The 21916-nt window shown below is 38.0% G+C and overlaps 1 protein-coding gene across 6 annotated transcripts in view; it reads left to right on the top strand.

Moving 5' to 3' along the window:
• NHSL1 (NHS like 1) overlaps window positions 1-21916 on the top strand; it is a 264179-nt gene that overhangs the window by 128588 nt on the left and 113675 nt on the right. The gene's annotated exons all lie outside the window — the stretch shown is intronic.

Raw genomic sequence — 21916 nt, 5'->3', positions numbered from 1 at the left:
ATATTGACCCTGGCTCCTTTAAACCCAACTATGTCCTGCAGTAAAGCTATAGCAAGATAGGCCATTTCATACCTTTGTTTATGGACTTTTGCTTCTTCAGATGTCTGGGGAATAATATTGAAGACATTTTGTGAAAATTTGTATACAAAAAGTCATTTCTGTATCTCCTACCCAATGGTGACCATGTCTTCTAATGGCAAAGTAGTTTTTTTTCGATATTTGGTCATTTTTTTTCAAGCAGTTAATCAAATTTTGTTGCTGAGAAACTGCGCTTAACTGTTCAACCACTTGCCCTCCAGAGGATTTACCCCCCTTCCTCGCCAGGCTGTTTTTTGTGATACTGCGCTTCGTTACTTTAACTGACAATTACGTGGTCATGAAACGCTGCACCCAAATGAAATTTAGGTTCTTTTTTTCCCACAAATAGAGCTGTATTTTGGTGGTATTTGATTATTTTTGATATGCTTTTTTTATTTTTTGCACTATAAACAAAAAGGTCCGCAATATTTTTGACTTTTTGGTATTAAACATGTCCAGTAAAAAAATTTGAAAAAGAAACAAATTTCGTCATAAATATAGGCCAAAATGCATTCTGCTACATGTCTTTGCTAAAAAAAATCCCAATACGTGTAAATTAATTGGTTTACATGAAAGTTATAGCGTTTACAAATGGTGGTATATGTATACTGGAATTTTTTATTTTTTTGCTAGTAAAGGCGGTGATCAGCGACTTATAGCAGGACTGTGGCAGGCATACTGACACTGGGGGGAACTGACTTGGTGTCACTGACATCCCCAGTGACACCAGTACAGTGATCAGTGCTAATAAAAAGCACTGACACTGTACTAATGGCACTAGGCAGGAAGGGGTTAACATGAGGGGCGATTAAAGGGTTAACTGTGTGCTGTTTTACTATGAGGCTGTGTGCTGTGTTTCACTGTAAGCACACTGCTTTGTATGGCTCTGCTATGCAGAGCTATACAAAGTGTGCAGGAGCTGACAGGGGAGAGATCTGTGTTGTTTATACACTTATGCACCATTTTTGGAGTCTCAGTCTGCACTGGAACTGCAAGTGCAGTGCAGTTCCCAGTGTGGGAGCAATTTCCAGTGTGTGCGGTGTGCCATTAGGATTAATGCACCCGTACACATCTCCTGCATTTTTCCATGCGGGTGGTTGCGGCTGTGGGAACAGGTGCAGCCCTGCAGTGGCAATCACCCGCAGAGATATGAACCTAGCTGAACCGACAGATTGAAATTCAGCTGCATCAGCGTATGGGCATACCTATTCGACAGAAGTTGATTGTTAGATCGACTTCTGTAGAATAGACAAGTTTGGAAACTTTTATTGATCAGTGGTTGCAGCCAGTCAGTGTACTCTGACAGCACTGTCACAATACAGTGTCCCCCATTTGTGTGGATGGAGGCTGAATGACAAAAAAGAAAAAGAAAACTACATAGTTATGGCCAGGTTTACAGCAGAAGGTATTCACGTTTTATTCCGTAAATTAGAGGATTATTTGTCATTTCAGGACAGTGGGCAGAGTCATGCAAATTCCTTTAATATCTGCCAGATGCACATCCAGAACTGCTGGTATAGTGCAAATATATCCTAATATTACAGTGTAATTTTTGCAAACTGCGTACAACTGTTTCTTGCTTTTTGGCCGTCATCAGTGCATTGTATGAAAACCATGGGTTCTATAGAGTGGGGCTTGGGAGACAACAAGATATACTTTAATAAGAAGCTGGAAAATAATGTTGAGGTGAGCACAAAATCTCTGCAATAGTGTTTCGCATTAGGATCCCCAATTACAGTCAAACGTTTGCTTATCCAAGCTAAACAACAAATTGTTTTGTCTGTGCTTAATGTTGCTATGCAAACAAAGAACTGATGGCTAGATAAAGTGCACCCAGAGTAAATATAAAAGCAAACATAAAACACGCCTTAACCTCATAATGACAGCTGACTTACTATTTTTACAGTTGTAGTACTGAAAATAAAACAAGATTCAACATCTGCTGAGACCATGCTGGAGGAGAAAATTAAATAACCATGCTTTTAAATGACTGTTACAGTGCGCTTTTCAGTGTCCGGAGTTTAGATGCAGTAGACATGGGATGGTGATGGGATGATGTGAAAGTTCATTACAGAAATTGTTGCGTAATATAACTACTATGTACAGCGAGCAGCCACTGGCCCTGATGCTGACATTAAGCTGGTGATAGATGGATTGAATCTTGGTTGGTTCAGCAGGGACAGGCCCAGATTTGATCCGTCTATGGGAAGGTTAATTGTACCCAAGTTGATCGGTCAGTTGATCAATTTGGGTACAACCAGTCTGTCGGATTTTTTTTGTACATGTGATTACTGCTGGCTCCATGCCGGCAGAACACAATTCCTCTGAGGGAAGGATTCCCTCATCAACACTGACATTTTTCAGCAACCCCTGGTTGCAGAAAAGAAAATTGAATCATCCATGGCTTGCCTTAAGCCAACAAAACTGATTGTGTTAATGGGGGAATCCCTCACAGAATCATTGGGGAGCCATCCCCTCCGGGAGAACACAGTGATTTCTGCTAGTGGCTATTATAGTTGCTAGGAATAAGCGCATGGAGAACACAGTGATTATTCCTTGCGGCTATAATAGTAAAATCTGACAGGCAGGCTGATCAGTTGATCAACTGTTAGCAGGGGCGGACTGACAACTCATGGGGCCCCCGGGCAATAGGGGATCACGGGGCCCCTGTGTCCTTGCCTAAACTCAAAAAAGCCTGTGAAAAAGGTACCAGTAAATAGCTTTCTATTGGTTAAAATATAAAAATACCAACAAAACATACAGAAAAAGTCAAAATGACCAATGATACTTAGCTCAAATGTGAATGCAGCCTTAAATCTTTGGTCAGTTTAGAGCTACACTGGGTGGCAGAATAAATATCTATGACGGGATGAGAAAACAGTCACACATACATGTCAGTTCTAGGTGCAGCACTAAGCATTGTGACAGCTTTCTCTTGTTGGCTGTCGCCATCTGTATAAACAAAGCCTTGTGCCGTTTATCATTTGATGTTCCTGTTAAATCTCAGACCTGGACATCCCTTTACAAATTGCATAATGAGAGATTCTACTTTATTTATACTGTACACTCTTTTTCTGTTTGCTTCTGTTTCCATCTGTGTATACCTCCTAAAACTAGTTTCCCAATATTGTACATATGTGGTATTTGGCAGGCTTGTGTCATCTGCCGTAGTATTTCAGTTACTATACTGGGAGTATAATTAAACTAGCTGCACCTAGAAAGGGTGAACTGTAGACTTTTCAGCAAAATGAAATGGACTTTTAAGCATTTCATTAATAAAATAATACACCGTGAACCATTTTGGCAAAGCCTAAAAGCTGGCAAACAATGACCTTCAATTTATTTAAATACAATGTAGTTTGCTAAATATGGAATCACTGAACTATCCAAAACCACTCATGGTGAACTCTTATATGCTTTGCTTCGCTGACTTGAATTTCATTGAATATGTGGCTTTGAAGTGTTGGCAAGTATCTAAAGACAAGTTCAAAAAGTCTTTCCAGCTCACTCACCTTGAAAGGCTGGTGAAGATTGATGGGTACAGTAGAACTCTTAGTCGATTGGTCTAGACACAAAATTGTAACTTTCACCACGAGTATTTTAGAAAGAAAACCAAAATCGGGTGTAGTTTAAAGGATACATTCACCTTCAACAAAAAATATTAAATGCAACTTTTTTTGCCGCTAAAAAATATGTGCATTTATATTTTTTTCTTTAGCAGGATTAACGTCTATACAACTGATTACATGTATAGAAAGCAAATTTCACAATACAAAGCAAGTTTCCCCAGGATGCATTGCACCTGGGAAGTTTATAGCTCTGCCCCCATGCATGAAGTCTGTGGGTCGAGTGTGGAGGTGTTTTTACATCGAGTTTTGGATCCTGGAAATTTTTTTATCATGTCCCTGTACAGTATTTATGCCTTTAAAGTGCATTTTATAAAGAGATTTGAATAGATAAAATACTTTTTTTTTTTACTTTTTTCTGACCTAATGGATTAATTGGTTTTCAATGCATTCCTATGGGAAACCGCATTTTCGGTTTACGAATGTGTCGCAATACGAAACATAGCGGAGAACGCATTAAATTTGTAAACCGAGGTACCACTGTGTGTATGTGTATATATTTCTTTATTTATTAATTTCAGGTACTTATATAGTGCCGTCAATTTACGCAGCTCTACACATATATATTGTACATTCACATCATTCTCTAACCCTCAAGGGGTGTACAATCTAAGGTCCCTAACTTACATTCATACATACACATATTTGGGCCAATTTAGACAGGATCCAATTAACCTACCAGCATGTCTTTGGAGTGTGGGAGGAAACCAGAGTACCCGGAGAAAACCCACGCAGGCACAGGGAGAACATACAAACTCCAGGCAGGTGGTGCCAGGGTTGGGATTCGAACCAACGACCCTAGTACTGCCAGGTGGAAGTGCTAACCATTTAGCCACTGTGCTGCCCCAGTGTCTTCTTTCCATATGTGTCATGAGCCAATAATTAGGTAGCTCAAAACACTGAAGATTTCCCACTGTCAGAATGATGGGAATAGACTTCTTTGTGTTCTTTTTATTGACGTTTGCATGGAGAGCACTTCTGAGTATGTTGGGTACATCTCTAGCACAGTTTAGAGGTCTCCAGGCCGTTGATGTGATCTCACTGGTGCTGGTGTGAAAGGTCAAAGGTGTTTCTATGCCATGGGGGGTCATAGGGGTAGAAGGGTAATAGCTATATTGAGAGTGTAGGATGTTGCATTCCGTGGGAAACTTGTTTGGAAGTTTGTGAGAAGGGGCAGCATTCTGTAATCCTTTGGATGACATGGAAGAATAATACATCTGTATAACAATGGCAAGTGCTGCTTTAAATTACCTCCTTACCTTTAGCCTTTGTTTCTGGATTATGGAGAAATTGGTCCTGTCTTTTTCTGTACTTATAGAAACAAAATGTAGAACTATATATCACAATTAATTTATTTATTACTGTAGCATAACTGTTTGCAGCTACTACAAGTCCTATAATGTATAATCCTTCCTGGGCGTAACCTACACGCATATGTTCTTAATTTCCTTTGGAACACTGTGTATTAGCTGTATGAAAAACATTTCTGATATTCTCATCCAAGGGAATACTTTTTTCTACAGATTATGTTCTTAAATCATTCATTACATTACAGGGGCCAATTGAAAGTATCTTCAAACTAGCATGGACCAACTTTAGAAAGGTTCATTATAAAGTTTTGAAGGAGTAAGTATAAGATGTAAGTTATGCTAGGCTGCATAATATTGTTTGCTAGTTATATTCCCTGGTGTCGTTTGCTAGATATGTTGCTCCAAAAATTGTGGCCCTGTCTATGTTCTTCTGCTGCCTTCATTCTTCCACTTGATGCCCTTAAAGCAGTTCTTCACCTGGTAAACAAAAATGTAAAAGTCAGCAGCTACAAATACTGTAAAAAAAACACACACTTACCTGTCCTAGGATGCAGGGATGTCCTCACCCATCCCTGCTCTTTGCTGGACTTTGGGTCCCTGGCGCCAGCATCTTAACTGTGGGCTGCTGGCTGTCGGTGTGGCAGTGGTATATGTCAAAATCAGGTACCTGCCCCCCCCAAAAAAAAAAGACATTCCAAATATGATGGGGGTGGGGAAGAAAAACGTGACTTCCCCTTTTAGATGAAGATCCGCTTTAACATGACATTTTTATAGCAGCCTATTTAGCAATGGTTGCCATGGAGGTAAGTGTAATTTACACACTATATTTACCCCCTGCAAAGCTTTATGGTTAAATTGCACTCATGTTTGATTGTGATTGTATGAAGGTTGAAGTGGTGGTTTTCATCCATGTGGTCTCTATTCATTCCATGGTTGGTTACAACTCTAACTATAGCAATATTCTTGTGCCGTGTAGTACAGTGATTATTTTTCTGGTTAGGGGTGTTTACAAATGAGGGGTAGAGCCATAATGCAGGGTTCAAATAAGTGTGTTCATCATATACAGCGGGTGTGTTTTACAGCATTGGTGGTATGAAAAATACTATAAGGTTTGTTTTGCTTTACAAATATCAGATATTAAGTGAAAAAAAGCTTAATATTATGTAGTTGTGACAATAATATGGTGGAACAAATGATTTCTGGTGGCTAGCTTAAACATGGCCATACATGGGCCGATATATGGCCAATTCCTGTTGAATCAGATGAAATTTGAACCATAGGTGGCCCTGTCAGCACCATCCAGCTTGATAAAAGTTGATTTCAAAATTGACTAACCTAGGTGGAAAATTATCAGCTAAGCAGTGACTGCATCCTATCAGAAACATATCAGGAATTCAGGCAGCCGAATGTGTCAATTTTATGTGAATAAAATAGTGAGCACTGAAAATTCCTCCATCCATGCTGTTGATGTGTATATGGCTAGCCTAATTCTAAAGCCTGCCTAATGATTGTCACTGTGCATCCACTGTTTGGATAGGGGGCAGGAAATGACTGGGAAGGGCAGAAAGATGAATAAGTCACCGGGTATTAAAGGCCATGGCTATTTTTCAGCTCTACTTTTTAAAGTTATAGTGGAACTCCATTCTCTCAGTAAACATATATTTTTCACCCATATGCTGCTAGTATTAGTAAGTCTTCGGTCAACTTCACTTGAATTCGTACGATTTCAAAGTCGGATGCCAGTCTGACTTCAAGTACGACTTGGAAGACATCTGTGCGACTTCTTGCACAGAGGTCTATGCAAGTCGCACTTGAACTTGCAAAAAGTAGTGCATGAAGTACTTTCAAAATCGATGCTACTCAAACTTCCATTGCGGACAATAGGGTACGACTTGTCATGCAATTTCAAATCGCACAACAAGTCACACTGGTGTGAATGGGGACTACATAGACAGGAAATTATATTGTATTTATTTGTTTTAAACTTTTTTTACTTGTCTTCAGTTAATTCCTGGTTACTGGCCTAGAAAAATGATGTCATACATCCCAGGAGTCTTCAAGAGGGGAGGAGGGGTTTTCTCAGCTAAGCATGCATGCATCCCTGAACTAAGGGAAGATGGATTCCAGGAAGTAAATGCTACATGAATCATTTACACTTACTCAAGATGGCCACTGCCAGAAATGCTAGGGGGTGCCTTCCCAGAATCCCAGCAAAATAAAATATGGATATGTGGATGGAAGGGTGAGTTTGCTTTGAGGTGCTCAGATGGAGTGGTGTTTTGCTTCGTACAGTATATAAAATTGCTATGAGAGTCTCCTCATAATAATGCAAATAATTCTGCCCTAATAGGAGTAGTGCTGCATAGTAATTGTATATACTGTATGTCTAGGACACTTTAAGTGTTTGTGTGCAGCAACTAGAACTGAAAGTAAAAATAAATAAAAGGAAAGGTGTAGGTAAATATTTTTGTTTACTTTTTAAAGTTACAATAGGTGTAAGATGTACCCTTTTTATTTAAAACTTGGTATTATAGAAGTAAGAGATCTTTTTATTTTTGTTCTTTGGAGGTGGTAAGAGGTTCTTGCTCATACTTGCATTACCATAAGTCTAGTACACATGAGAAAATAAGACAAAAAATACTGCTTTCGGAGAGATTGTCCAATAATCTGATCATTAGCTTTCGAGAGCCAATCACAACAATTCATGCGAAATTATCAGAACGAACAAGCATGAAAATTTTTCTCATAAGATAACAAAACTAATAATTTTTGTTTTATTCAGTACAGTATTCATCTGTAAAAATTTGAGTGATCAAGACCGCGCATGCTCGGAAAGGAAACAATACATTACAATACAATACAATATGTTACACCATCACGGGAGTTGTATTCTGTCTTACGAGAATTTTTGTAGCTCTAATTACCTATTTGTTTTGATATGAAAAAAAAAAACGGACAATCATTCATCCGATTTTCTCATCGTGTGTAGAAGGCTTCAGACAGGCAAGTTATGAGCTTGTACTTAGAGGAAACCCATGTTTTTTTGTGTTTGTTTGCTCTAAGGTTATCTCTTGTGTAGTTTTTCTAACACACTCATCTAGTCACTCCCATCTTTCCTGTTGCACTGCAATAATGTCCAAGCTCATATCAGCCTAGACGTCTGTAAATCATTGCACAGAATTGACTATCTGGGCTAGGCGTGCCGCTGAGTAATACTCTTCTACAGGCATGGTTTTACAAAAGTGTGTAATTATTTATAATGGCACATTGGAGTAAGCAGGTTCCCTTTGAAAAAATGGTGAAATAAAGGCATGGTGGTCAGATGCTTGTGTTTATTTTGTATGGGGATTACTCATTTTGTATGGGTATTACTTATTGCTGTACAAAATGTTGCATAGAAACCTTGTACGGAGGAGCTTTGTTATGAATTACACTGAAATGAGTACGGTTTTATATCATCTGCTCATCTTACACAACCTATTGCACAATTTTTGCAATCTGGGGGAGAGTTTGTAATGTACCTGCCTAGTTGGTGCACTCCTGTAACATAAATATCCTCTGTCATGCTGTCTTTTATCACAGATACTGTTAAAGTAATCATATCTGAAGGCTTATGCACTGAAGCAGAAAGACCACAGCTTCACAGTTTATGTTGTAATGATGTTTAAGTATAAATTGATTATAATGTGTGTATCCTTTGCTTTCCTGTGTTTAAATAGACTAGCAAATCTTTGAATACACTGTTTTTATAAAAATGTCTTTTAAAACTGTACTTGGAACTACTAATCAAATTCAAAACTGCACTGGAATATTATAGATTCAGAATGAAAGTGTGAATCCATGTGGTAGGTATGGAAAGATACAGGCAGTTCTCATCAAGGCATTTTGAAAAAACCTCTGACAATCATAAAACAGGGTCCATGCCTAAGGCAGGCCATAGACGAGGTGAAAACCGGCCGTTTTTTTTTTTTAAAAAAAAGGAAAAATCGGTCGTTTAATCAGCCGACGTTACCACCATTGGTGAAGAAAATCGGCTGGTTTTCATCCCGTCTACGGCCGGCAAATATAATAGCGGTGTCCCTGCAGAAAGCTCCGCTATTATATTTGACATTTAAAAGTATAGCAAAGTTGCAACATTGTATCTACAGTATTTGTATCCATTTCGGATACAGATGTTTCTATTCAGATACAAATAGATACAATGTTGCAACCGCAATACTTTTAATGTCAAATATAATAGCGGAGCTCTCTGCAGGGACACTCCGCTATTATTTTTGACATTTAAAAGTATTGCGGTTGCAACATTGTATCTATTTGTATCCAAATAGAAACATCTGTATCCGAAATGGATACAAATAGATACAGATGTTTTTCTTTGTCTTCATCTTCTTCTTTTTCTTCTCTTCTTTTCCTTCTTCTTGCAGGTCACGGCTCATGCGCATTTTTTTTAATTGGTAAAAAGATCGGCCGATTTGCCCATCATTGCCGTGAAAATTGGACGATCGACAAAATCGGCTGTTTTTTTTCCAACATGACCAATTAAAAAAATGTGTCAAATTCACGAATTTTCAGCCGATTTTCGACCCATCTATGGCCTGCCTAAAGGTGGCCAGGTGGTGCTAAAAAGGGCCAGCCGAGGAACACATTTCGAACGATTCATCAGGAATCAGCTGGATGTCGACTTGTGTTTGTCCATCTTAAAGATCAATTCCAGGTATGGATAATTGTGCATAGTCACATAGGTCCAGCTTGCATATTTCATAAGTTGTTTACTGTCGGTTCATGCTGAATCTGACTTTGAAATCACTTGAATGATTTCAAAGCAGCATCTGTGTGACTTCATGTGCAGAAGTCTATGCAAGTCGTACCTGAAATTGCAAAAAATAGTGCAGGAACCTTTTTCCACATTGGTGCAGCCCTGCAAGGTTGGAGTCACGTCGATTTGAATGGTTCCATTGCCAACAATAGGGTGCGACTTGTCATGCAATTTGAAACTGTCGCACTGGTGTGAACTAGGGCTGAAACTTCTGGTAGCTGCAAACCAATGTAGTAAACACCGATACTACATTGATCTCCACTAGTTTCCAGGTCCTGTGCCGATCAGTTGTCCTACTGTTTACTGAACATAGGAGGTGCTTCACCTGGCAAGGGCACCGTGCAGCATTCACGGATTGTTCAGCATTTTCTTAATTAATGCAAAGCATTCTCTGATTGGATGAGGTGAAGAGGTAAGGAAGTGATTTCCAATGAGTAAATGCAAAGCAATGTCTGGATTGTGTCCGTGATGAGCATGCAACCTCATGTGTACACAATACAGCAGGACAGCTACTTGGCATGGGACCTGGAAGCTAGTGGAGATCACAGTACTACTGGTGGCTACTACAGTGATTTCCAGCTTCCAGCGGGATCAGTCAGGTATGGTGTATGGTCCAAGCTGAACCAATGTAAAAATATCCATACCTGGAATTCTTAGCAATTAGGAAAAATTATTTATAAGTTAGGTAGCAGTCAGTTAAGTTGTGGATGTGGGCTTAAGGAAAGAAATCTGACAGATTCCCCCAGCCATATAAACCACACCGATAGGCAAATCTCTCTTCGGGGCAACACCCACTGAGTGAATTTTGGCAGGTTTGCTCAGTCCAAGCTGAACCAATGTAACTATGTGAAAATATCCATACCTGTAATTCTTAGCAATTAGGAAAAATAATTGATAAGTTAGGAGGCAGTCAGTAAGTTGTGGCTGTGGGCTGAAGGAAAGAAATCTGACAGATTCCCCCAGCCACACTAAACCACACGAATAGGCAAATCCCTCTTCGGGGCAACACCCACTGAGTGAATTTTGGCAGGTTCATCAGGACTGACCAAAATTTGCTTGGTGTATTCTAGATTTACTCTAGAAGGTAATGAAAATAAATAAATCACACATTTCCATATTTGGTGCATTGACTAACCTGCCCAATGATTATTCTGCTCTCCATTTAGCTGCATTACAGTGATATCAATTTGGAGCATGACCATAGACAGACCGTTCTTGCAAATTACTACCTGCCTTTAAACCAAAACCTGAACATCAAGTTTCCTACTTGTAAAATGTTGCATGTGTAGCAAAAGGATTTTTCTGCAAAAAAAAATTAAACAGTTGGTTACAGATATGTTTTGCCATCATCCTGGAAGGTCTTTGTTAACATTCTTGCATTGTGGTTGACCGTCTGTTGGAGGCATCAAGCCACATGAAAAAAAACTGTGAAAAAATGGAGGTTTTCAGCAAATGACTGTTTTCCCATGAGAAACCCCAAATAAGAGGGTAAATAAGGTTCAATAGTGGTCCTAAGATGCCAGCATAGTTTTGCCATGGATGTGCTCTTTTGACATATGGACAGTTATCTTGTGTCTACAAAAGCAAAGCAAATTATTTGAAGGTAGGGATTTTGTGTACTACAAAAAACAAAGATTTTCAGACCACCCATTTGAATATGACTGTCTGCATTACGGCAAACCTTGCAGTAGGCTAAACTTTCCATCCAGCTGCCACACCTGTAGACATAAATACATCTCTTCATATTTGATGTTGATTGAAATTGTTTGCTGCTCTTTGAAGTAAATACATAGCACTAGAAATGGCTCCAATTATTAAAAATAAATGCAGTTTGTTAACATCACCTTTTATCTTGAACAATAACCGAGGTCCATGCCAGGATTTAATTTGGGTCTTGTTTTTCAAAGCAGGAACCAGAATGCATACTACAATTTTACATATAAATTAGATTTCTTAAAATAAGTTCCATGTATTCATATAAATAAGTTATACAAATGTAAAATACTTCCAGTCTGTTATTATTATTACCATGGTCATAATTGACAGCTTTTCACATTTTATTAAATGATTTTACCAACAACAAACTTACAAATTTGTGAAAATAGACAAATTATTTAATGTCCTTAGCAATCAATTGTTTGGTTGTTGATCACAATAGTCATGTTTCCCTCATGTTTTTCAAAAAAAAAAGCACTGACATATACAGGAGCACAAGAAAGAGCCTGGGCACAATGGTGTTACTTGATAATGTCATCTTGTTACTCCCGAGCTTTCTGTTCCTGTGTAAAGGGATAGCGGCTTCACGTAATGACAACATAGAGGATATAAGAACAGGTCCCATTAGAACTGGCCAGTAGCCAATGCTCCCCTCTGTTTGTTGTATTTTGCTACTGGACATAAAAAACAAGTGTAGAAATCATGGCATGACATAGTAGAGAAGTATCAGAGCCTCTGTCAGGTAATTATTGCTGTCTGTGTCTCATTGGGGAGATAACTTTCTCTATTGTCCTGATGATTACTGACTTTGGAACAAATAGTGATGGAAAATCCATAATTAAAAGGTCACCACCGAAACAAGAGGTGTAGGGAACATCTTACAAGACACCTGTCTTGGAGACAACTAAAAAAATATTTTCCTTTACTTTGAGAGATACTGGGATTAATTTACTAAAACTGAAGAGTGCAAAATCTGTTACAGCTGTGCATGGCAGCCAATCCGCTTCCAACCTCAGCTCATTCAATTAAGCTTTGACGAAAACTAGGAAGCTGATTGGTTTCTGTACAGACCTCCACCAGACTATGCACTTTCCAGTTTTAGTAAATCAACCCCATTGCGTTTCCAGGACAGAATTTGAAGATTTATACAGGACTCAATACAAATTACAGGAATTTTAAATGTTCCATAATTTAAATATAAAAAAGCTTTTTACTATAGATACAAGTTAAAAATTACAGTGTGCTGGGGTATTCTCATCATGTAGTTTTGTGGTTAATATGTAGAAATGGCTTCATGATCAAGCTTTGGGTTCTTTTATCTTGGACAAAAGAAAGAGTAAACCGTGATTATCCAGGCATGTTCTGCAAACAATTGTTTTCAGTTTGTGGAGGACTGACCTTCTTCTCATCCACTTTACACACAAAACACACTTACTTGGTTAAGTCAAAACCCAGGGAATTGTTATGTAAGTATGTAGTAGGGGCTGCTAGGGGTTTCATTTTAAATGCTTCTAGCTTGAACTGAATTCATTCACATTAGAATGTAGTGTGGAGATAAAATATTTGCCCCTTTTTCAGAATACCTCTGCAGGCAATTGATGAACCTGATCCAGTTTGATTGGTTTTTCTGTTTTGTTGTGTTTCTGTGACTTAGTCACATGCAAACTTTTTCCAAATAATGGAAAATATATTCATGTGATTCTAGTTTCCATCACTCATTTTCCATTGTTTAGAAGTGCAGGTTTAGATAAGTGGCACCTCTGAATTAAAAGACTATAATAAACTTCACTGTAGCCTTTACTGCACTGAATGGTCTGTCTGTACACTAGTAGACTAGTAGCTGGCTGTATGCTAGTAGATTTTCGTTTGAAAGTTCCTGTGGAAATTCTGAAAAATCATTCATCAGGGCATTCAATAGTACTCATAACCTTATACAAATGTTGTATGCAAACCCTAAAAAAATGTATTCGATTGTCATGCCAGAGTTTTGAATTCTACATTTCAGGAGAAACATAGGCATTACAATATGTATGTTATTTCCAAGTGGAAATCACATTCACAGTTAGAATTTAATTTATCTGAGAAAGCAATTCCATTCCTCACGCATCTGGCTGCCTACGGTGCCATCAAGAGACACTAGTCTTCACCAAACCTTAACACGTCAATTTGTGCATTCTGTTGTGATTTTTTTAACAAAGACCTTTCAAGCCCTGAAGAAGGGGGAAGCTTTTCTCCCCAAAATGAGTTGGCGGTATCTGATGCTCCTAACCATTAAATTCTTTAGACGTCTTTTAACCTCCCTAGCGGTATGATTATGTCAGTATTTCTGTGCTCAAAGCGGTACATTTTTTTGCATGGAAATATGTAATTTTTTTATTGTAGACCTGTAATTTTTAGGAATAACTCACTGAAATCTGTCCGAACAAGAGTCTAGTAAACATTCTGGGTATGATAAAATTTGAAACACGAAATCATAAATTATAATATAATAAGTAATCATAAAAAATAATAATATAATAATAATAAATTTAATTCAATAATATAACCTTAGATTGTACGCACCTTGAGGGTTAGGGACTGATGTGAATGCACATTATATATGTAAAGCGCTGCGTAAATTGACAGCGGTATAGAAGTACCTGTAATAAATAAATAAATAATCAAATCAAAAATACTGAAATTTAAAATAGAGCACCAAGTTTGCACATCACTGAGCTTAGTCGCAAAATCGTTTTCAGTGTCTGATGACGAATTTCCCCACTAATCATCACTCAATTCTACAAGTGGTTCTAATATATTATCGCTGTTCTCTAGCTGGTCTAAAACCGCTTTTGACATAAAGGGACACTTTTTGGACGCCATGGACTTTTCTCAGTTTCAAGGCAGAAAGAACAGTAAAAATGCAGGCAGGGCACAGGACAAAGTACTAGGGACAAAATGTATGTGAAATGGTTTGATACAGTAATGTCTTACTATCTGATTTTAGTGTATGTAGTGAATGTCACTTTTTAACATATTTAAATTTCCTGCCGATTCTGGCCCCTGTACGTCCCGACGCTTGCAGGGACCAGAACCTGGAAGACGGATGCCAGCATCGGCCGAAGGAGATAGCCGGGGACGCTGCAGGGGGAACATCACGGGAGCGCAGGACAAGGTAAGTGAAACAGGGAATCCCAGAGCAACGCTGCAAGGTAATCCCGAGTGTAGCTCAGGGTTACCACTTTTGGTACTGAAAGTTTACCCCGAGCTACACTCAGGAATACTGCCAGGGAGGTTAAGTGAGATGAACGTTTGTACCAGGCATTCCTCCATATACATTCAAGAATCTACTATCTGGTGGGCACATTCTTGTGTTGCTTTCAGAACGGTAACAGCCTAGAACCAGAACAGGGTGCATTTACACAAGACTTCAATCCTGGATTTGTTTTTTTTAAGTAGGAATCATTTTACAGTGGACCCATCACAATCACTTTTTTATTTTTTTGGTCCAGCCCTATCACACACATCAGGCATCCTTCTTTGATCTCCCTTGTCACAACAATCGTTAACTACTGTAAATTCGATCTCATTTGCTACTGTTTTAGAAAATAGTTAATGTGGACACCTTTTTTTTAACAAAATTCTACTGATGTAATGCCAGTTTAACCGTTTCAATACCGTGCAATTTTACACCTTCCTGCCCAGGCCATTTTTCAGGTTTCAGCGCTCTCACACTTTGAATGACAATTGCGTGGTCATACAACACTGTACCCAAACTAAAATTTTATAATTTTCTTCACACAACTAGAGCTTTCTTTTGGTGGTATTTAATCACCGCTGGGGTTTTTATTTTTTGCTAAATTAACAAAAAAAGACCAAAAATTTAAAAAAAAAAACAAATTTTTCTTTGTTTCTGTTATAAAAGTTTACAAATAAATAATTGTTCTTCATAAATTTAGGCTGAGATGTATTCTGCTACATGTCTTTGGTGAAAATAACCCAAATTAGGATGTATTTTTTAGTTTGTAGGAAAGTTATAGAGTTCACAAACTATGGGATAGATCTGAATATTGATCAATCCTGAAGTACTGACGGCCAATCTAATTTCTTGAGGTCCAAGAATGTCAGAATAGTACAGATATCCCCCAAATGACCCCTTTTTGCAGAGTAGACAGTCCGACGTACTTCATAAGAGGCATGGCGAGTTTTTTGAAGTTGTATTTTTTTGTCATAATTTTTCGGAAAATGAAAAAATGAAAACAATTATTTTCACTATTTTTTTTTTACATACTGTCACCAGTGCAGTACAGCGTCATCATATAACTGGCATGGCGGTGAACAGGGACACTGACTGGTGACAGTATGAAAAAAAAAAATATATATTTTTTTAATTTTTTTTTATTTTTTTATTATATTTAATTTTTTATTACATTTTTTAAAAAAAAATTTTAAGATTTTTTTTTCATATTTTACTATGACCAAAGTAGTACAATGTTACCATATGTAACATTGTACTACTTTGGGGAAGTGATCAGTATTTTTTTTTTTTTTACACAATTTGCTTATAGCAAAGAATTACTTTGCTATAAGCAAGCATTTACCTGAATGAAATCGATTCATTCAGCTTTTTCTTTTTTTTTTGTGCTTAGCTGTGATTTGGTCACAGCTAATCACATGACATGTGCATGTGATTAGCTGTGACCATTCACAGCTAGGCACTAGTATACAATGGATGGCATCATGAATGAAGCCATCCATTGTATACAACTGTCATGTGACCTGCTGTGATTGGTCACAGCAGGTCACATGGTACCAGCAACGGGAGCCGGTACTCGGATCTGTCATCGGCCGTGTCCGGGGTGCACGGCCGTTGACAGATCGCACTGCTGCGCCGCTCTGCATTAGCGCAAACTGCGCATGTGCGGGAGCACGCCAAATGGCGTGCACCCGGAGTGCAGAGACATTTTTGAAGCCGCCAAATGGCCATTGGCCGGGCGGCTAATGGTTAAGAAAGGTTATGCTGGCCACAGACGGTGTGATTTATCACACCGTCTGTGGTTGCAGGAAATAAAATCACTTGATTCCCCCATCGACACTTACTGTGTTGATGGGGGAATCCCTTCCGCAAAGCTATCGTGTTCTCCTGGCAGAGGTGGGAAGCCATACCTGTCGGGAGAACACACAGTGATTATTGATAGTGGCTATAGCTACTGGAAATAATCGCATGAAAATTCCAACATGCTGTTTATACTCAAGTTGATCGATCAAGCAACTTGGGTACAATCAGCCAGCCCATTCATGGTTCAAATTTCAGCTGGCCACTGCTGAAACGGCGAGAATCGAACCGTGTATGTCCGACTTAAGACTAAAACAATTCAGTGCACCCAGTGTATTCTATAGTTTGATAACTATTCCAGTGTGTTTAAACTCATCAGGGGATTAATGATCTAGAGCACGGCAGGGCGGTGTTTCTTCTCAGTATCAACACACACTTCTTGAAATAACCACATAATTGTGGGAAGCAATGTCCTCTGTACATTTTGTAGTTCAGACGTATTGATGGGATTAGCATGTTTTCTTGTGTCAAAATCCTTTAAACAACTAGTCTGCTTGAGTTTTGATAACAGGCAAAGACACACATTTTACTCAATGCTCTGTTTAACATACATGGACCATTTTATGTTCGTATTTTGGAAAGAATTTTAAAAGCATTCTCATGCTTGCATGGGAAGTGCGCATTTTCTTTAGAGAATATATTTTACAGATGCCTTTGCTGGTATATAATATAAACAGCAAATTTTTGTGATACCTCCTAAAGAATGCAGATTCCTTTTGGTTGGACTTCACTTGTTATATCAGAGTAATTGGATCAGTTTTTAAATTAGAATATAATATATTTCCCCAATATTATTGATAATGTTCTTCAGTATAATTATATGTTTTTTTAAGATCTACCATTCATGATCATTTTTCTTAGCCCAAGTCTTGAACTTGCAGATTGTGTGTGGTCTTTTCACAGTTGGGTTAAGACAAAGAGGAGGAGGAAACTTAGATTTGCATAGAAGGTATTTGTTTTACCTGGTCAACAGGGTGAGCAAGATTCTTTGTATGTGGTTGGCTTATGTTGTCCCCTGTGAGGGTACACTGCATTCCTGGAAAACCTTGGAGTCATCATTACATACACATTATATACCTCTTTCTTCTGTGACTTTTAATAAGCTGTAAATTCATAATCCATTTGGCAGAGCAGGTAAGATTCTATTTTTGTGTGTCTCGTGTTTTTTTTGCTTTTTATAAATTGGATACTTTTATTTTATTTTCTAGGCTGGTGGTATCAGCTTTAGGGTAATGCTGTCTTTCCTTTCAATTATCGGTAAATATTTTCAAGGTTCATATTCACCTACTGTATCATTGTATATAACAGTGTCATAGAAGTGTTCAAAGAAAACAGAGGCCCCGTTATAATGGGAGTTTTATATTATGATACTTTTGCATTGCTTTCTTTTGTTTTTGGTCTTGACTAACTACATTCTTCCTCAAGAAATTGATTTTGTTCATACATGGAACAGTTTCAGACAATGAATTTATTTAGGCTTTGCTTTGATATAATTTTCTGATGTAGGCTGTAAGTATGCCTTTAAAATCACCAAAATCTGTATTGTTGGTCATAAACAATTTACAACATTTACTTTTCATAAAAGTAGCTATCAGCTACACTGATTGAGGCTCTTGCAACACAAATGTGAAAAAGATAAAATCTATAATTTGTATAATATCCAAGTTACCTATTGCATCTGTTTCAAATCTTGGTTGCTGGCTTGTGGAGCCTGTTGATCAGTCATCGGAGGATAGTTTTTCCTGCTTCCCAGTTATCAATTGCATCGGTTTTAAAAGATCTGTAATACGACTTCCTGAAAAATCACATGCTGAAAAACTTCAGATTTGGTCAGGACAAACAAATTGTTACTGTTGTAGGTTTATCTAATATCAGATGTTCTGGTGTGTTGACAAAGGACATTCCTGTGTATAGTCATCATTTCACAGCTTTTCAGCAATATGCTTGCCCCGCATTTCCTTTTTAATTCATATTTTTCTTCTTTGTGCAGTAGTCAACACTAAATAGGGCTCTGCTTGTAAGAGAAACATTACTGTTAACTGACTTCTGCATCTGTGCCAGTTCAAATACCAAATAATAACCTTGTAGACTGTTATTATAAATTATATAAATTCAGAAAACCAGTTACAATGGTATATTTCAAGAAAATGAACACTTACACATCTATTTATACATGTTTTCACACAAGATTCAATCAGCTTTCACCTAAGTGTTTCCAAATGTACACATTAAAAAAAATATGAATACTGGGTTATGTGAATCACTAGTAAAAATATTTCTAATTAGACCCTTTATTTTTAATTTATTAAAATTTTACCATCTGACTCATAAGTGAACTTGAGCTTACCTGATGATGATTCAGAGAGGTGATCAGTCCCTAGGATTGAACTCATGCGGCATCTTAGTTGATTTGCAAGTACAAACTATTTTAAAGTGATAACTTATAGTATATTTAGTAATGTTAGTTATTCCTCATTTTAACATAATATCCTGTTTTTGTTTAAACCAGATTTTTAATTAAAAAAAATGTTATTAAAGCAGAACTTTCTCCCTCCTTCACATTTGGCTCTTTTTTTTTTTGGGGGGGGGGCAGGTACCTGGTTTTGATGGGTACCCACTCCCCCACTTCCAGTGAAACTCGCCTTCTGAAACATGTCACAGGTCCCAGAAAGCTGCAGCACGATTTGCACATGCGCAGTGAGCATCCAGTTGTGAAGCCACAAGCAGTCCAGTCACAGCTGGCTGCCCATAGTTAGTATGCCAGGGGGGAGGGGGGGGGAACCGAAGTCTAGGGAAGAAACCGGCCAGGTGAGGACAGTGCTGGATCCTGTGACACTTAAGTGTCCTATTATTAAAAGTCAGCAGCTACAGTTTTTGTAGCTACTGACTTTTAATTATTTAAAAGATGACCGAGGAGCTGCTTTAAAAAAACGTCTAAAAAATGGTTCTTGTTATGCATCATTCTCCAGTTTACTCCTCGTTCAGAAGGGCTGCATGATTCAGAACAGCATGCAGTACTCTTGTTATTTGACTTCAATTACACCCATTTTGGAAAGCAATGGTTCTGCCCAAACAGGACAATGCTATGCAAATCTATGTTTGACAACCACACTACTCCTTTTAAACACCCAGACCTCTGTTTACAAAGTACACTCTTTGCTCATCTAATTGTTTTACTGCTGTAAAACAAGATAAATGTGTATGTGTTTCTTTTGCAGAGTAGGTCAGTTCTCATCATCTGATACAACTGAGTATAGACAATATTAACCTCTTTGAAGGCAAAGAGATTCTGAATCTCAGCCAGTTCAGCAGGGACATGCAAAATTTTGATCCATGCATGGTCATTCCTACTTGACAAGTCATTCTAACGATCATCTTCTGTAGAGCAGGAGTGTTTGAAAACTTTTTATGATCAGCGGCTGCAGCCATCTGGCTAATCAGCCTATTCTGACTGTACAGAAGTTAGAGCTGTCACAATACAAAGGCACAGTGGGGATGAATCCTCCATTCTCCTCGATTGTCTGGATGAAGGAATAAGTTTTTGTTTTGTTTTTTTGATCAGCCTGCTGACTGTTCACAAAAAAACAGTCATCTATGGTTAGCCTCAGGGATTCACTTGCACATAAGCTACTTCATAATGGCAAGGGTGCTGTAACTGAAGAGTAAATATGGGCTTACATTATCATCAACTAATTTCAAGTGACAATCCAAACACCAAAAGAGTTTAAGGCACATGGGAGCATAAAATGTTCAGCTATGGGTAAAGTTTTATACAGAATTGAATGCAGCAGTATGGTATGCTATGGACTCATTCAAACAGCTGCATTTTCATTTGTATTCCCATATGGGGTTGAGCTGTGTAAAGCAAATGTTTCATTTCTCATTTTTCTTGTAAATTGGACCTTCATAGAATATATACATTAAAAATTTTGAATTTTAATCTACATTCATTGTGTGTTTTGGCAAAGTCTTTTTTTTTACTTGTAAATAGTTTCAGCAAGTCTCTTCTGCCTGGGCGGCTCCTAGAGCCCTGCCTTTGTCTGGATCCTATGGCCATGTAATAGGTGAAGCATGAACGCATAGTCAGCAGGAAATGTCTGAAATCTTAGCCTTTGGATGCACTTTATTCCAGTGTCCTTATTCATTCATTGGAATGTTTTATTACATTTGTAGCCTTGTTCGTGTTTCTGTATTCCTCGTTTGTTAAGAATCTTTTTTTGTGTTCACTCTTTGTATACAACACTGGGAAAGGCCATAACTTGGCAATTTAGCATTTCTAAAACTTATCTGAAATAAAAATAATTTACAAATTGTTTCCAAGTTAACAGAACAGTAAACTATGGTTTTAAAGAAATAACTCTATTCAAGTATGTACTCGTAACTCATAAAAGTACCTTCTATTGTTCTCAGCCTTCTCCATATCCCCAAATTCCTTTACTTTTGTTGCTGTGATAAAACTTCTTAAGTGGGTGGCTACATTTATTCTCCATGGTCCTTAGCCACCTTCTCTTGCTTGCTGTGGAGAAGGATCATGGACTCTGGCTTATGGGATTTGTAGTGTGTGTACAGCAGCACTCATGACTGCAACTGCTCAATCCAAACATACAGAAGTGAGGGGGTAAAGGAGAGGTTCGCGAGCACACAGAGGATGTTACAAGGAGGCAGAAAAACACAGAAACTGTTTTCATGAAAAATAGATTACTGGCTCATTAAGTAGTGGATGAGTATAGATTATTTTTAGAGAATATCATTTAAATATTTAATATATACATTTTTCTGTAACTTTTTTGCACCAAAGCACAAGAGTGCTGAGAGATTCTGGTGGCAAACATGGCAAAAAGTGACGTCAGGCAGGGAGGTGTCAACAGCGATACACACAGCTTGAATTTTATCTGGTTCTTCAGGAATTGGAAGAAATCTGTTCCATGAATGACCAACTTAAGACCTTTTGGTCAGGTAGTTCTCTTTTCTGCATAGTAAAAGAAATGTGAATGATCTCTTAAAGTACACGTGTTCTTTTAGTGAATATTGTGACTTCTGGGCTCCAAGCTATTTCTATGAGAGTCATGTCAGCTGCAGTGAAGCTGAACAGGTGGCTTGGTGTCCAGGAATATGTGGCTTGGGGTCAGAGCCCTCACTGAAGTCTTGTTAATCCAACTGTCATGTTGAGTCTCACTTTTCATGACTACTATCAAAAAAATATTGCAAAATAGCAGGGAGAATCAGATCCACTTATAATAGCTGCTGCTGGTGGATGGAGCTGTAAGCTTCTTTA

The sequence above is a fragment of the Staurois parvus genome, unplaced genomic scaffold (genome assembly GCF_062004578.1).
Source record: "Staurois parvus isolate SC_StPar_1 unplaced genomic scaffold, SC_StPar_1.0 ptg000165l, whole genome shotgun sequence".
Taxonomy (NCBI): domain Eukaryota; kingdom Metazoa; phylum Chordata; class Amphibia; order Anura; family Ranidae; genus Staurois; species Staurois parvus.
The sequence above is the reverse complement of the archived record's forward strand: the minus strand, read 5'-3'. Positions and strand labels throughout refer to the sequence as shown.